This window comes from Scomber scombrus, chromosome 1 (genome assembly GCF_963691925.1).
Source record: "Scomber scombrus chromosome 1, fScoSco1.1, whole genome shotgun sequence".
Lineage (NCBI taxonomy): Eukaryota > Metazoa > Chordata > Actinopteri > Scombriformes > Scombridae > Scomber > Scomber scombrus.
Window position 1 is genome coordinate 1,718,808 of NC_084970.1, and position 16,891 is coordinate 1,735,698.

A 16,891-nucleotide genomic window follows, 5' to 3' on the forward strand; every position below is an offset into this window, starting at 1 on the left:
GATGTTGTTCAGGAGGACTTGGACGAGTGTGTGAGACTGTGGAACAGTCACAGGATTCGCACTTCCAGAACAGCGTCATGTCCAGGAGGGGTGCCCAATGAACTGTACTACTTACCACACAGGTAATACATTGGTGATAGACTGTTATTTCCATGTTTGTTTTATTTTTTTGCTTAAATGTTAATAAATGCTATTGATTCTATTTAACAGATTTGGCTCCAGAGACTGTGGATTTGAGATTGAACGAGCTGATTTGGATGCTGTTCCAGAAGCAAGCCTGTCAATAGCTCCATGTGGGGACTCCAACATGCAGGACTACTTTGACTTTGTTATGGAGTACAAACAACTACAGAAGCCAGAGAACTGGGAGTCTGCAACAGAACTGTACATGAAGCTAAAAGAAATTGCTCAGCTGTAAGTCAATGGGAAAGGGAATTTTCCCTTCCCACATTATCAAGTGTTTGCTCATTGAGGTTTCTGTCCTAATTTTTTTTATGAATCTATTTTGAATATACATGTCAAGAGCCATGAGATGACTGTGTTGTGATTTGGTACAAGACAAATAAAACTGAATTGAATCAAATATTGTCATGACTGAAAAACATGCAATTTTTGTTTTAAAATAGTTTGAAGAAAAAAAAACTCACATGACCAATCACAGATGCAATCAGAAGGCAATGTCTGCATTTTTTATTGTTTGTTAACATAACATTTGTGTTCCCATTGTTTAATTTCTTCAGATGAAAAAGTACCAAAATAATTTTGAAACTTCACAAGGAAAAGTGAATGACAAACTATGAAATCTGGAGTGGTGGAACACTGCAGTCTGTGTTTGAACACCAAGTGTCACATCTTAATTTTTTCTGTGTTTGAAATCAATTGGTCAAAAGTATAGCAAAGTAATGAGTATTATATTTTTGTAAGTATAGAAAACAAAACTTCTTGAAATACTTGTTCCGTCTAAAACTTAACGGTAAAAATCTTAACTATGAGGGGAAAAAAAGACATGCTCACATCTCTTTACATTATAAAAACACATTTAACAACAAGGAACAAACCACCTTTTCCGAGTCTGGTCTCGAGGGGTGACACAGTCACACAGCTTAGAAGCAGCCACATCCTGGAGAATTTTGAATTCCAAAGTCCATGTGTGACTTAAACACAGTGTATGAATCTAGAAGTGGTAATTTCAATGTGTTTGAACATGTATTTGCAACTGGGAATGGAGAGTCATCCAGGAACTCTATTCTTAGCAATGGTTCCAATCCAGACGGGGGAGGTGAAGTCAGCCCAGTTGCAAACATTAAAACATCCTCCAGAGACACAGCAGCCTGACCTTCTGCAAAGAAAAACACTCAGTTACATATTGGCAATGTATTTTCTCTACAAATTATTTAAAAAAAATGTGATTTACAAACCTTCACAATCAAGGACATAGTCCACCCAGTAGCCCAAAGTTTGACTTTCTTTAAGTCTCCTGTTACTCCCTGATGGACTGAGGTCAGGTTTGAAGAGTCTCTCAAGTTCAAGACCAGTGAATGGCTTTTCAGAGTGGTACAGGACAGGGGCCAGCAAAGTAGGGTGTTGCTGTAGTGCAGTCAAAAACTGAAGAGCTGAAAGACCATCTTTGAATCTAAAAAGTTACCACAAACATTGTTTAACTGTGTTGTGCCAATCACATTTAAATGACCTAAAGAAACTTAAATGTTTTCTAAAAGTACTATCCACCCAAACATATACATTTGTAAAAATGGTTGTGTGTTGAACATTACTGATTTAAAGAAGAACCCTGTGTCTTGCTTTGCACATGGCAGTGTAATTGTTACTCTACAGACTGCAAGAATTACACACACAAACACAAGACTGGAATGACATGGGCCACATGAACACTTTTTGATTGGCATAAGACAGAGGAAGGGGAGACAGACATCACATACCAATTATACTAAATTAAGGCACACACATTCTTGCATAAACCACAGAGGGGGATGATGAGGCATTTCAAACAAATAAATCTTTAATACCAAAAAATAAAAATCTCATCTTCATTACAAATATGATCTTACCTGTCAATTACAGATGAGTTGCGGTCAATTATGTACCATCGTAGGTAGTCTGACACGATTTCTCTCTTTTCTTCAACAGTAGCAACATATCTCAGACAGCCTGCTGTCTGTAACATTGTGCCGTGTCTTATGATGCATTCTCGCAGAGCATCCACTGAAGAAACATTCTCAATCTGAAAGACATAAGGGACACAAGCACTCATATCAATAACTATGTACAGTGTATACTGTATCTTCTTGCCCACTTTTTAATTCCATGACACAAGATTTAATTCTGTGACATAAGATTACACCATGCATATCACAAATACTATCACAAACAATAAATAAAGCCAATTCTGTGTATGTGATAAAACACTGTTTAAAAAAACTGCAGGAACAACATAATACTCTGTCCTACCACACCATAGCCTACTCTCACCTCTTTCAAAGCTTTCCCTATTTCTTCAGTGATTGAATCAACTGTTGCCTTGAATGAAGGCTGGCCCACTAGATAATGTACAAGATCTTGTGACAGGAAATGCGGCCCCGGACCTCCATGCACCACTGACACCGCAATCATCTTTCCTGCCAGGTAGTATTCATCCTCCCTGACAGCTGTTAATGAATTTATGTTGTAAAATTAATACTTATCACATATTATATACTATAATGTATTGAGATGAAAAACACGTTTTTGAAAAATAGTTCAAGCAACAAAGCATGTGTCATGTGATATATAAAGTTAATGATCATTAACCATTAGTATTGTTCACATCTAACCCTATGCATACCACTTGCATTGTACACCAAGAACCGATGTCCTTCTGGGCCATCAAAAATGGGCCGGTCTTTCAGATGTTTCATTAGTAGAGTTAAAAACTCTCGTCTTGGCCCACCTGTGTCAATTCCTTCTTCCAAAACACCCAAAACACCAGCATCATCTGTGAATTTTACCAGCAGGTCATAGGTTTCAGAATATGTTGTACGTTTGAAACCTCTGACTGCTCCATACCAAACATTAGCCCTTGAGATGTTGAATCTGCTAACTCTTCCATGATCAATAGGATGTGACAGGTTTGCAATAATGTCTGGTAATGTAATGCCCATCTCCTCCCTGTAATGACAAACATTTTTAATTAGTGCATATTCCAGGCAGTGCACAATTTGCTACTTTTACAAAAAATATTTAAATAACAGAAATATTGTACAGAGAAAAAACTAGAATGTCATAGTCAGCAGCTGTCAATTTACATTGCTGTGTGTTGCAAATTCCTCAAATTGACTGCAACCAGCTCCTCCTCAACACATGGTGCATACAGGTCTGTGTATTTACTGTTGAAAAATTACCATTCCTATATTAAAACATCTTAGAAACGCAAATATCTTTCCCATGTAATCAATAAATTTAAATTAAGTGAGTCACTATCGTTTTTTACTTACCCATAGCAAGTACTCCTGACTGGATTCGTTTCAGGTGGATCCAGATCCTCAATGTCAGATATTACTATCTGAAAAAAAAATGTAAATGTCTGAAACACACTGAAAGCAAGGCACATCAGGCTGCCATAATGGGCTTAATACCTGTCCAGGCTGAGTTGTGGATGAATGTCCCGGTGCATCTCTGAAACATGATAAAATTGATGAAGTTATTAACTTTATGATACAGGGTATAACAGAGCTTTGAATAACATTTAGAGGTAAGGAGGAACCATAAGATTTATAAAGTTATAAATGATATTGTATGGTATTTTCTACCACATGTTCATCACAATCACATCAACAACTGAAAGACAAACTACTTCTTTTGTAAAAACTAATACCTACCCTTTATCTTCAGGTTTGCGTTTGGGAGAACTGTTTTTTTGGTTCAAAAACCTGAGAAGAAAAGCACACAATTGTCAGCAACTTTAAACAGCCTCCATGATTGTTCCCTTACCACATACAGTATATATCAATGGTGAAAGGTTATCAGGGTTCCTGAATGTAATAGTAAATGCCAAATAATCAAGACTTGGTTCTTACACTTAATGCTTGAAACCAAATGCATATCCTATCAATAAATAAAGAAAAAAAACCTAATCAAAGTACAAAATTAAAAAATTAACGTACCACAGTGTCAGCCACATTGAATTCAGCTCTGGTCTTCGATGTGATGACAACTTCAGAATCAGCGTTTGATGTATCAACCTCTGTAGTAAAGACAAAAAATTCAACACATTATTTATTATACTAAATTAGAGTAAATAAATATTTAAAAATATTGAATTAAGAGATCCACAAACCTCCTCTAAAGTGCGTTTCTAGGCAAATGAAAAAAGTAATCCTGGGGTATGCCTTTCCTATTTCCTTTTTATATTCTGCCAATTTGAATGGCCTTTCTGACCCAGGCACATGGACCACCTCTGAACAGTCTGGATACAAAAGAAGGTATGGTCCTTCATCCATGTTCTTGTTAAATGTTCTCATTTTTTGGACAGCTTGCTTCAGTAGATCAGGTGCTGCTACCTCCGGATCTGTATATAATGGGAGTGTTTTCCCTCTCTGAGGTTTTAAATCAGTTCCATGTGGCGCCATCAATCCTATGTTTATCTAGTAAAATAACAAAAAGATATAATTAACTTCACACACACACACACAGATATTTATTTACATATTTTACAGATATATCCATACACGTACCTGGACCTGTTTCCTTTCCTGTTTATATCTTCCTTTCGGCCCACAGTTAAAAGACTGGCGTTCTTTTGACTTTGACTTTCTGTACTCCATGAACTGTTTATATGATGGGCATGGTTGTTCTGCTGGAATGAGCGGAGTTCCGTATGAAAATAGAAAGTTAGCAGCAGCTAAAACAAACAGCAACAATTGTGCATTTAGCATAACTGAAAGCCTAAAATAAAAAAATAAAAACTAGCAACGCCGACTAACTAAACGCGTTGCTATTCCATGAAGGCAACGACTGGCTGTAAAATGAAACGGTGCACTTTAATTCACTTCATGTCTGACAGTGGCTTCAGGTAGTTAGCGCTATGCTACACTTACCTTGTTTAGCATTTTCCGGCTGCTTATTTGATGTCTCCTGTGTGCTTGGTCCTTCCGTCTGGACCGCGTTCATTAAACATTCTAAAGAACGTCCGCACGAAAAACAGAACCGCGTGAATTGGCTCAAGTTGTTCCCACAAAACGGGCAAAACATCATTTACACCATAAACTTTCACTACATCCATGCACTCCACCAAGTCTTTTCCGCCATACAAACTTTTTGACCTCATCCCATGGATCTATAAAGGCCTCATCCTCAATCACTTCCGGCATTTGGTACATTCCCCTTCCGTAAGATTCTGGCGTTTGTAAATTTGTTTCGGGATTTGTAAAAGTGTTCTGCCACTTGTAAATTTGTTTTCTAAAATGTAAATTTGTTTTGTCTGTGGTAAAAGTGTTTAGCTTATGTAATTTTGTTTAACAACATGTAAAAATGTTTCCCAACATGTAAATTTGTTTCATGCTTTGTAAAAGTGTTTTGCACTTTGAAATTTTGTTTTGCACAAGATATAATTTCAACCTGGTTACACATGGCAACCACAGACTTGTCTGTCAAGATTTGATTTCCATCATATAACAAACTGAAGGTTGTAAATTCAGATATTTTTATTTACTTAACACAGTTATGAAAGGAGTCACGTGGGACAGCAAGGAAGATGGCAGCGCAGTAGGAGAGCTCCCCACGACCATCAGCTAATTAAGTAAATTTGAAGACGTACACTTCGTCCCTAATCTGAAAAGTGAGACCCTGTGTTCGGGAAAATAACTACTACTAGTTTCCGACCAGAAATTTGTACTTCCTCGGCGAAATGTCAAACAACAACAAAGCTAACTTTTTCAAAGGTGCGGCTACGAGAAGTAAGCTAGCCTCAAAGACTAGCCCAACACGTGAACGCACCTCCACAGGTGCAGGTGGCTAAGGAGAGACGTGGGATCGACTGGGAGGACTGTAAGCTGTCCTTCTTTGAGGATGTGTCCAGAGAATTGGCGGAGAAAAGAAAAGCATTCACTCCAGTGAAGAGACGTCTGCATGCGCTAAACGTGAGACACAGGCTGGTCTACCCGGCGACACTCATCTTCACATGGAAAGGGCAGAAGAAAACTTTTCGAGACAGCAAGGAAGCGGAGGAGTTTGTGCAAGGTGCTGAATAGAGGACCCCGGGACTGCATGGACACCAGACGAAGTGTATGTGTTAATCTGTTGGAATAAGGTAACTTTGATGATGGTTTGTGGGAGGCAGGAAGGGCTGTGCTGTCACGAGCTGACAAGATGCGCCTCACGGACACGGTCAGGTTAATCGGGGGGCGGGGTGGGGGTTAGTTAGAAGCACAGAGTTCTGGGTTGCTTTAACCGGGGTTATGTTTGTGTTTTTCATGTTTTATCTCGGCACCAAGATAGTATATCTGAGAACACACAACGTTTTGAACAGTCTTTTGAATATGTGTTTAGTTATTATTGAAACCATGTTGAGAGAACTGAGGTCTAAGAGCATTTACATGTTGAGAAATGATGGCTAACAGATACATTAATATAATATCGTGGAACATAAATGGATGTGGGAACCCCACTAAAAGGAGGAAGGTTTTGGCATATTTGAAATCTAAAAATACAGATATAGCATTTATTCAGGAGTCTCATATAATGGGAGATGAAGAGGCATATTCTAGTAAACAGAATGGGGTGATGATACTCATTAATAAAAAATTAAGCTGTATTATATTGAAACAACACAATGATAAGGAGGGTAGAATTATTTGTATTGAAGCCTTGATCAATGGAATTAGGACAGTATTATGTAACATATACGCCCCAAACAAGGAGGACCCTGATTTCTTCCATGAAGTTAATAGAGTGATAGGAGACATGCAGGGACGGGTCATGCTGGCCGGGGATTTCAACCAGGTAATGGATGGACTACTTGATAAAAGTAAACCCAGTGGTAGATCTTCGCCCAGGGACAGAGCTGAGATTCATATGCTGGCAGAGGACCTGAGTTTGGTGGACATATGGAGGTTGGTAAATCCACGTGAGAGGGAGTATACCTTTTACTCCCACTGTCACAAATCCCATTCAAGGATTGATTTTTTTTCTGATATCTGACTCATTAATAGACTCAATAGTAGAATGTGAGATAGGGGCTATTGCTCTTAGTGATCACGCCACAGTAGAGCTACATGTTGACCTGAACACAGATAAGGTGAAAAGAGGACGTTGGAGACTTAACAATAACAAAAGAGATTAGGGCTGCTATTTCATCCATGAAAACCGGGAGGTCACCTGGTTTGGATGGCTACCCGGTTGAATATTATAAGAAATATATCGATATCTTGGCCCCTATATTGCATAAGGTGTACATGGAAGCATTTGAGAGGGGTTCGCTACCTGGTACGTTTAATGATGATTTAATCTCTCTTATTCCGAAAAAGGACAGAGATACCTCTGATCCGTCTAATTTCAGGCCTGTGAGTCTACTTGGGGTGGATTGTAAGATTTTGACAAAGACATTGGCGTCACGTTTAGAGAAAATATTGCCAGACATTATACATGGGGATCAAGTAGGTTTTATTAAAAAAAGGTCCTCGGTGTATAACATGCGAAGGCTCATACATCTGATGCATATGAATCGATCTAACCCGGTACCAGTAGCAGCTTTTTCACTTGACGCTGAGAAGGCTTTTGACCGGGTGGAATGGGAGTTCCTCAGGTTGACGCTTTCAAAATTTGGGTTGGGTCCTGGCTTTTGTAACTGGGTGAAGATAATTTACTCTGGCCCGAGAGCAGCTGTTCTAACAAATGGGCAGATATCTGATTTTTTCTGTCTTTCCAGAGGGACGAGACAGGGGTGTTCTCTCTCCCCATTGCTCTTTACTATGGTACTTGAGCCATTAGCTGTAGCAATCAGAGCTGATGTGAGGATTAAGGGTGTGAGGGCAGGGGGTGGAGAGCACAAGCTATTTATGTATGCCGATGACATCTTAGCAGTGTTAGAAGATCCTGGGGAATCCCTGCCAGTGTTACTTGAATGTATTGAATCATATTCTAGATTATCAGGTTACAAAGTAAATTGGAATAAATCCGAATGTATGCCAATATCACATACATGTCACTCTGGGGTTATCACTTCATATGGCTTTAAGTTTCTACCTTCAGATATGAAATATCTAGGCATTCAACTAAACCCTAATCTTGATGAAATAATGTTCTCAAATATGGAACCACTCCTCCAGAAAATAAAAATGAACCTGGATAAATGGGGGAAATTGAAGCTCACATTATGGGGGAAAATTAATGTAATTAAAATGGTGGTTGCACCACAATTCAATTATGGTTCCATGATGTTACCAGTCAATATAGCACCACAGTTGTTTAAACATTATGATAGAATCATTAAAGATTTTTTATGGGATAAAAAGAGACCAAGGATTAATATAAAGAAGATGTGGCCGCCTAGGGAGATAGGAGGTATGGGTCTACCCAATGTAAGATTATATAATATATCATTTGAAATGTCTAGATTGATAAAACATTGGAAGGGGATAGATCAGGAACTGAGTTGGATCAAAATTGAAAGGGAACTAACTAGCCCATTTGAACCTCTGGAGGTTCTCTCACATGGTGTAACAACCTCTGGACATAGTTATTTTTCAAACCCAGTGTTGTCCTATTCTAAAACAGTTTGGAGAGAAATTCATAAAATGTATAGTATCTCTCACTTGAGACAACCTTACGCCTCTCTATGGCATAATCCGGCCATCCGTATTGGGAAGAAATCTGTTTATTGGAATCAATGGCTTGTAAGGGGGATACGCAAACTGAGTGACCTGTGTGTGGATGGAGTATTAATGTCGTTTACTGATATTATGTAAAAATATAATCTGGAATATAAAGGTGATTTTTGGAAGTACTTGCAAATGAGGGACTGTATCACAAAGGGTAAATTTAGTCACAATAAGAATACATTGATGGAAGTTTTGGACCTACCCAGTATTACGCACAGAGCAGCCATATTTTACAAAACATTTAATGGTTTACGAGGAGATACATGTCAAACTCTGAGGATCTTTTGGCAGACAGACCTAGGGTGTGATTTAAGTGAGCAGGACTGGTTAAATATATTATCAAACACAGGGAAACACATGAGAGAGGCGAAAGGGAAATTTATTCAGTATAAGATAATCCATAGATTTTATTTTACTCCTTCAAAGCTACATCGAATGGGCTTAATAGGAAATAATTTATGTTGGAAATGTCAGAGTGAAATAGGGACTTTTTTACATGTGATTTGGGGATGTAAACTAGTGTACCCGTTTTGGGAGAAGGTACTGAACCATGTCAGTAAGTGGCTGGGTGTGGCGGTACCTGCATCACCAAGATTGTGTCTGTTAGGGGACCAAACAGAAATGCTAAATATACCTAAATATGAAAGAGGGGTTTTAAAAGTTGGAATGGTCACAGCTGCTCGAACGATCCTCAGAGTATGGAAGAGTACAGTCGCCCCAGATGTTAAAAAGTGGATGGAAATTATGTCAGAAGTTGCATCATATGAACACATGTTGGCTAGAATTAATAATGAAGAAGAACATGTTAAGAGGGCCTGGGAACATATTTTTTTGTAGGTATTTTTTATTATTATTTTATTTATTTTTTTGAGGAAATATCGATGTGCAGGAGATCTTTGTGTGCATGGCTGTATGCTGGATATACTATCTGTTGATGTTGGTGTCTGTTTGTTTTGTTTTCTAGTTTGAATGTATGTTTAGGTGTGTATGAATAACTAAATAAAAACTTTAATGACAAAAAAAAACAAAGTTATGAAAATGCAGCACAGTTTTTTCCACTAAAACCATTATCAATATATAACTGCTGCTGCAAGACTCGAACCCGATTCTCATATACTGATGACAGACACGCTACCCAATACGCCACCGCTACAGTGATGTGACAGCCCAATATGTTTCTAATACTGAAGATAGATATTGCCGACAAATAATTTCTGACTGACAAACTGACGCTTGTATGCATTCACTGAGGAAAGATTATGAAAATATAATACAACTTTCCCGCCAGAAATGTCTTTAGAACAAACATTAGAGATGAAACCTTTCTAAATTTGCCCTTTTCTGTTGGCGTGGAAGATGAATGTCCACCATGTTTTCACGTTGTTATACGTCTAGGGTGCAAATAGCTCAGCTGTGTGGCCGAGGCTATTTGTACCAGGGGTGCAAATAGACACTCCGTTAAAAAATTGGGGTCCTGAGTTTGCAGGGGCTTGAATGGCCAAATGCTTCTCATCCACAGCTCCACAGCCGCGAGGAAAATTCCACACAGGCATATCTGCGATGGACCTCCACTCCTCTGTGGTGGGCACAGCCATGAACTCCCCCACAAGACAGTCCCAAATAGCGGAGACCACGTCAGCCACAATCATGGACACAGTGGAGACCCCGACACGCAAGATGTTGGCGATGGTCGTGTAGGAGTCACCAATGGCCAGGTATCTGCATCATAAAAAACATTTAATTTAGCTGATTTGTAGCACATGCAGTGATACTTTAGGTGGCAGTTTATAGTTTATTTAGATCCCCATTGGCTATTGTACATAAGTCATTTAACAATACTTCAGTACAGAAAATACACAAATACATAGGCTTACAGTATGCATCAAATTCATACTCAAGACTCAAAATACAAAACAACCACAAAGACACAACAAATAATCACATATTATAGCTCATATGATATCGCTACCACGTATGATAGTTGTACTATTTTATTGATATGGCTGCAGATGTGAAAGTGCTCAAGCAATCAATGCATGTAATTTCTTTGTTGTAAAGGACTTTGAGCTGCATTTCATGTATGAAAAGTGCTATACAAATAAAGATCAGCACTGGTGAAAGGCGATCTGATCCTGTTTTCCAAAAAAAGGGCAACAACGAGGCTCACTGCTCAAGTTATGGCCAGTGTTTCGGTTTAACTGGTGACCGTGTGAACTGGTGACTTTTTCACATTACATTACGTTATGAGAGGTCAATGAGTCATCTGAACGCAACCAAACGTACATAAATGATTAGATATTACACAGATTATTGTGTATTTTTAAAGGATTAAACTACAATCAATGGCTTTTTTTATGAGAAAGTCACCTATTAACACGGTCACCAGTTAAACCGAAACACCGGCTGTGAAGCAACATTTCTCAGCAAAGCAGCAGCTAAATCTCCCCGTCAGTGACTTACTAGACAAAGTGAATATTTATTGATTTTGACACAACAATACACTGCTACTCATTGGAGAGAGATGGACAGGCGCTCCGCAGCTGAAATGGAGTGCCTGTAGTTGGTGTCCTGCCTGGAGATACTGGCGCCAACCCTAGCTAGCAAGTCCTCAAACTGAGCATTAGTCAGCCTGAAGTACCGCTGGAAACGGCCATCGTCCAGATGGAGCTCCTGTAGGAGACGGGGGAACTCGCCGAGCTCTGTGCGCCTCCGGAGGATATCATGTACCCAGAAACGACGGTGGCGGGCCCTCAGACGTGTCTCGGACTTCCAGATCAGGTACAGCGCAGCGATAGTTGTGATCTCAGCCATGGTTGATGAGCAATGTTGTTGTGTAGTGAAAATGGGCGGGCTCACGATGACGCATATACACAAAATGGTCACACGTCAAAACTCGAGCGACAGCGCGACAGATTCTCATTTGTCGCTCGACAACATCGCATTCATCGCTTTTGGTGTGAATGCCCAGTAAGACTCACACACTGTATACAGAGGGAGTGAAGCTGAAGCATTTGCTGGCATACATCAATATATGACTATGGAATGACTCCAGTTCTGCAGCTGATCTAAGCCAAAATAAATAAATGAACCCATGATGACAACATATTTTTAACAAGGGAACAGAAGCTCATTGTAGAGCAAAACTGCAGGCAACACAAAAGTTCAGGATTACACACCTGAAATGCAGATACTTTGGGACATCCTTGGGCCATCATGCATCCATAATTATTTCTGCTAGTTTCTGATGGGCTCGATCCACTCCTTGTCCCTAGCCTCAACTAGGGTACCATGGTGGAAGCTACCCAGTGCCCATTAATGCTCTCCTGTGACATGATCAAATAGAACAATCCACATGTCCTAAAATGCTAGTCATTGGAAGAGTAATGTCTACTTCTGTTACATGTGAACACATGATGCTGGTCTGCATAGGATACACAGAAATGTACAGACTTTACCATGTGTGATACCTGAGCCTGGATTCATGTGGCACGGAGCGCAAAATCCAGGACTACCCATTCGGCCATCACCTTTTGAAACAACATTAACATGGTATATGAAAAATTGTACTTGTCATTACTCATCACAAAATGTAACAGAGTCTACAATGAGAGCTGTGTGACAAACCTTGTTCCAGATGTGAACTTCATATTCATCTTGACCAAAATGAAAAATGGGGGGGGGAATTAATTCAAACTTACCCAGAATTCCTTTATTGCACCCACACAGTAGTGGTCCATGACTGTAGAATGTCATCCTGGTCACCATTCCCATGCTCATGAATTTGAACAAAAGTGCAACTTTGGCATAGTTGTTCCCTGACAAAAGGATATTGGTCGATAGGAGGAAGTCTCCACTATGCATCCCACATTTCAGACTTTTCATCCCCTCAGGTAAAGAGCCTGGGTGTCATCCTAGACAGCCCATTATCCTTTGAAGCCCACATCAGTAATGTTATTCGGTCTGCATACTTCCATCTACACAACATCAATCGTCTTCATCCCTCACTTACACCAACCTGCACCGCTATCCTTGTAAACACACTGATTACATCCCATCTGGACTATTGTAACTCTCTCCTCTTTGGTCTTCCTCAGAAATCTGTTCATAAACTCCAACTGGTCCAGAACACAACCTTTGGAACTCTCTCCCACCAGACATTCACACTTCTGACTCTGTCTCTCACTGACTATGTAGTCACATTCATGTTTATTTATTTATCTTTGTAAAATTATACTAAATTCCACATCAATATTAGCTGATTTATTATGTTTGATGTACTGTTGTTTTATGTATGTCTTGTAAGATGTCCTTGACTGCTTTGAAATGTGCCTTTAAATAACATGCATTATTATAATTATTATTTCTGTAAAAATCCATCCATCCATCCATCTTCTACCGCTTATCCGGGGTCGGGTCGCAGGGGCAGCAGCCTAAGCAGGGAAGCCCAGACTTCCCTCTCCCCAGCCACTTCGTCCAGCTCTTCCCGGGGGATCCCGAGGCGTTCCCAGGCCAGCCGAGAGACATAGTCTCTCCAGCGTGTCCTGGGTCTTCCCCGGGGTCTCCTACCGGTGGGACGTGCCCTGAACACCTCATCCGGGAGGCGTCCGGGAGGCATCCTAACTAGATGCCCGAGCCACCTCATCCGGCTCTTCTCAACGCGGAGGAGCAGCGGGTCTACTCCAAGCTCCTCCCGGATGACCAAGCTTCTCACCCTATCTCTAAGGGAGAGCCCAGCCACCCTACGGAGGAAGCTCATTTCGGCCGCTTGTACCCGCGATCTCGTTCTTTCGGTCACTACCCAAAGCTTGTGACCATAGGTGAGGGTAGGAACGAAGATCGACTGGTAAATCGAGAGTTACGCCTTTCGGCTCAGCTCTCTCTTCACCACGACGGATCTGTGCAGAGCCCGCATTACTGCAGACGCCGCACCGATCCGCCTGTCGATCTCCCGCTCCATCCTTCCCTCACTCGTGAACAAGATCCCGAGGTACTTGAACTCCTCCACTTGGGGCAGGATCTCATCCCCGACCCGAAGGGTGCACTCCACCCTTTTCCGGCTGAGGACCATGGACTCGGAATTGGAGGTGCTGATTCTCATCCCGGCCGCTTCACACTCGGCGGCGAACCGATCCAGTGAGAGTTGGAGGTCACGGTCTGATGAAGCCAACAGGACCACATCATCTGCAAAAAGCAGTGACCCAATCCTGAGGTCACCAAACCGGAACCCCTCAACGCCCTGGCTGCGCCTAGAAATCCTGTCCATAAAAATTATGAACAGGATCGGTGACAAAGGGCAGCCCTGGCGGAGTCCAACCCCCACCGGAAACGAGTCCGACTTACTACCAGCTATGCGGACCAAGCTCTGACACCGGTCGTACAGGGAACGGACGGCCTGTATCAGGGAGTCCGATACCCCGTACTCCCGGGGAACCCCCCACAGGACCCCCCGAGGGACACGGTCGAATGCCTTTTCCAAGTCCACAAAGCACATGTGGACTGGTTGGGAAACCTCCCATGCACCCTCAAGTATCCTGCAGAGGGGGTAGAGCTGGTCCACAGTTCCACGACTCGGACGAAAACCACATTGCTCCTCCTGAATCCGAGGTTCGACTATCCGACGGACCCTCCTCTCCAGTACCCCCGAATAGACCTTACCAGGGAGGCTGAGGAGTGTGATCCCCCTATAGTAGGAACACACCCTCCGGTCCCCCTTCTTAAAAAGAGGGACCACCACCCCAGTTTGCCAATCCAGAGGCACTGCCCCCGATGTCCACGCGATGTTGCAGAGTCGTGTCAACCATGACAGCCCCACAACATCCAGGGCCTTGAGGAACTCCGGGCGGATCTCATCCACCCCCGGGGCCTTGCCACCGAGGAGCTTCTTGACCACCTCGGCAACCTCAGCCCCAGAGATAGGAGAGCCCACACCCGGGTCCCCAGGCCCTGCTTCCTTACCGGAAGGCGTGTCGGTGGGATTGAGGAGGTCTTCGAAGTATTCCTTCCACCGATCCACGACGTCCCAAGTCGAGGTCAGCAGGGCACCGTCACCCCCATACACAGTATTGACGGTGCACTGCTTCCCCCTCCTGAGACGCCGGATGGTGGTCCAGAACCTCTTCGAAGCCGTCCGGAAGTCGTTCTCCATGGCCTCACCGAACTCCTCCCATGTCCGGGTTTTTGCCTCAGCGACCGCCGCAGCCGCCCCCCGCTTGGCCTGCCGGTACCTGCCTGCTGCCTCCGGAGTCCCACAGGCCAAAAAGGCCCTATAGGACTCCTTCTTCAGCGTGAGGGCATCCCTCACCACCGGTGTCCACCAGCGGGTTCGGGTATTGCCGCCACGACAGGCCCCGACCACCTTGCGGCCACAGGACCGGTCGGCCGCCTTGACAATGGAGGCGCGGAACATGGCCCACTCGGACTCAATGTCCCTCGCCTCCCCCAGTACATGGTCAAAGTTCTCCCGGAGGTGGGAATTGAAGCTCTCTCTGACAGGAGACTGCCAGACGTTCCCAGCAGACCCTCACAATGCGTTTAGGTCTGCCAGGTCTGACCGGCATCCTCCCCCACCATCGGAGCCAACTCACCACCAGGTGGTGATCAGTTGACAGCTCCGTCCCTCTCTTCGCCCGAGTGTCCAAGACATGCGGCCACAAGTCCGACGACACGACTACAAAGTCAATCATCGAACTGCGGCCTAGGGTGTCCTGGTGCCAAGTGCACATATGGACACCCTTATGCTTGAACATGGTGTTCATTATGGACAATCTGTGACGAGCACAGAAGTCCAATAACAGAACACCTCTCGGGTTCAGATTGGGGGGGCCGTTCCTCCCAATCACACCCTTCCAGGTCTCACTGTCGCTGCCGACGTGAGCATTGAAGTCCCCCAGCAGAATGATGGAATCCCCAGAGGGAGCACTTTCCAGCACCCCCTCCAAGGAGTCCAGAAAGGGTGGATACTCTGAACTGCCGTTTGGGCCATAGGCACAAACAACAGTCAGGATCCGTCCCCCCACCCGAAGGCGGAGGGAGGCTACCCTTTCATCCACTGGGGTGAACTCCAACATACAGGCGCCAAGCCAAGGGGCAATAAGTATTGCCACCCCTGCCCGGCGCCTTTCACCAACGGCAACTCCAGAGTGGACGAGAGTCCAACCCCTCTCGAGAAGACTGGTTCCAGAGCCCTTGCTATGCGTCGAGGTGAGGCCGACTATATCTAGCCGGAACTTCTCAACCTCGCGCACCAGCTCGGGCTCCTTCCCCGCCAGAGAGGTGACATTCCACGTCCCTAGAGCTAGCTTCTGCAGCCGAGGATCGGACCGCCAAGGCCCCCGCCTTCGGCTGCTGCCCAGCTCACATCGCACCCTTCCCCTTTGGTCCGCTGGAAGGGGGTCCCATGTTTCCTCTTCGGGGTTTGCCCGGCCGGGCCCCATGGGTGCAGGCCCGGCCACCAGGCGCTCGCCATCGAGCCCCACACCCAGGCCTGGCTCCAGGGGGGGGGCCCCGGTGACGCGCGTCCGGGCAAGGGAAACCAAGGACCATGTATTGTACTCGTCATTTGGGTTTTGTGAGCTACGCTTTGTCTGGTCCCTCCCCCCGGACCTGTTTGCCTTGGGTGACCCTACCAGGGGCATAAAGCCCCCGACAACGGAGCTCCTGGGGTCATTGGGACACGCAAACCCCTCCACCACGATAAGATAGTAGCTCAGGGAAGGGTCTGTAAAAATGTCATTTTCAAATTTCTTTTCCTACTGATGAAAAGCCACACCTGATCTATACACAGAAAATTCAGTAGTCACAGAAAAATGACCCAGTCAATAGTTGAAGCAGTTCCCCTTGACTGTATCTCAACTTCAAGCGGTCCTGATGCACCACAATGTTGTCTGGTCTTGTGGTGAAGTGTCTTGCATTTGTTGACAGGTAGATGGAGGTTCTCTACAAGGTGCTGCAAGCAGCTGTAATATGTGATGGATGCAGGGTGGCCGATTATATCATCTTCACTTATAATGTTTATGGTGTCT

General features: G+C 43.4%; 1 pseudogene; it reads right to left on the bottom strand.

The window, feature by feature from the left end:
* Positions 1-1,410: 1,410 nt before the first annotated feature.
* On the bottom strand, positions 1,411-4,817 carry LOC133980510 (G2/M phase-specific E3 ubiquitin-protein ligase-like; annotated as a pseudogene).
* Between the last annotated feature and the right edge of the window lie 12,074 nt (positions 4,818-16,891).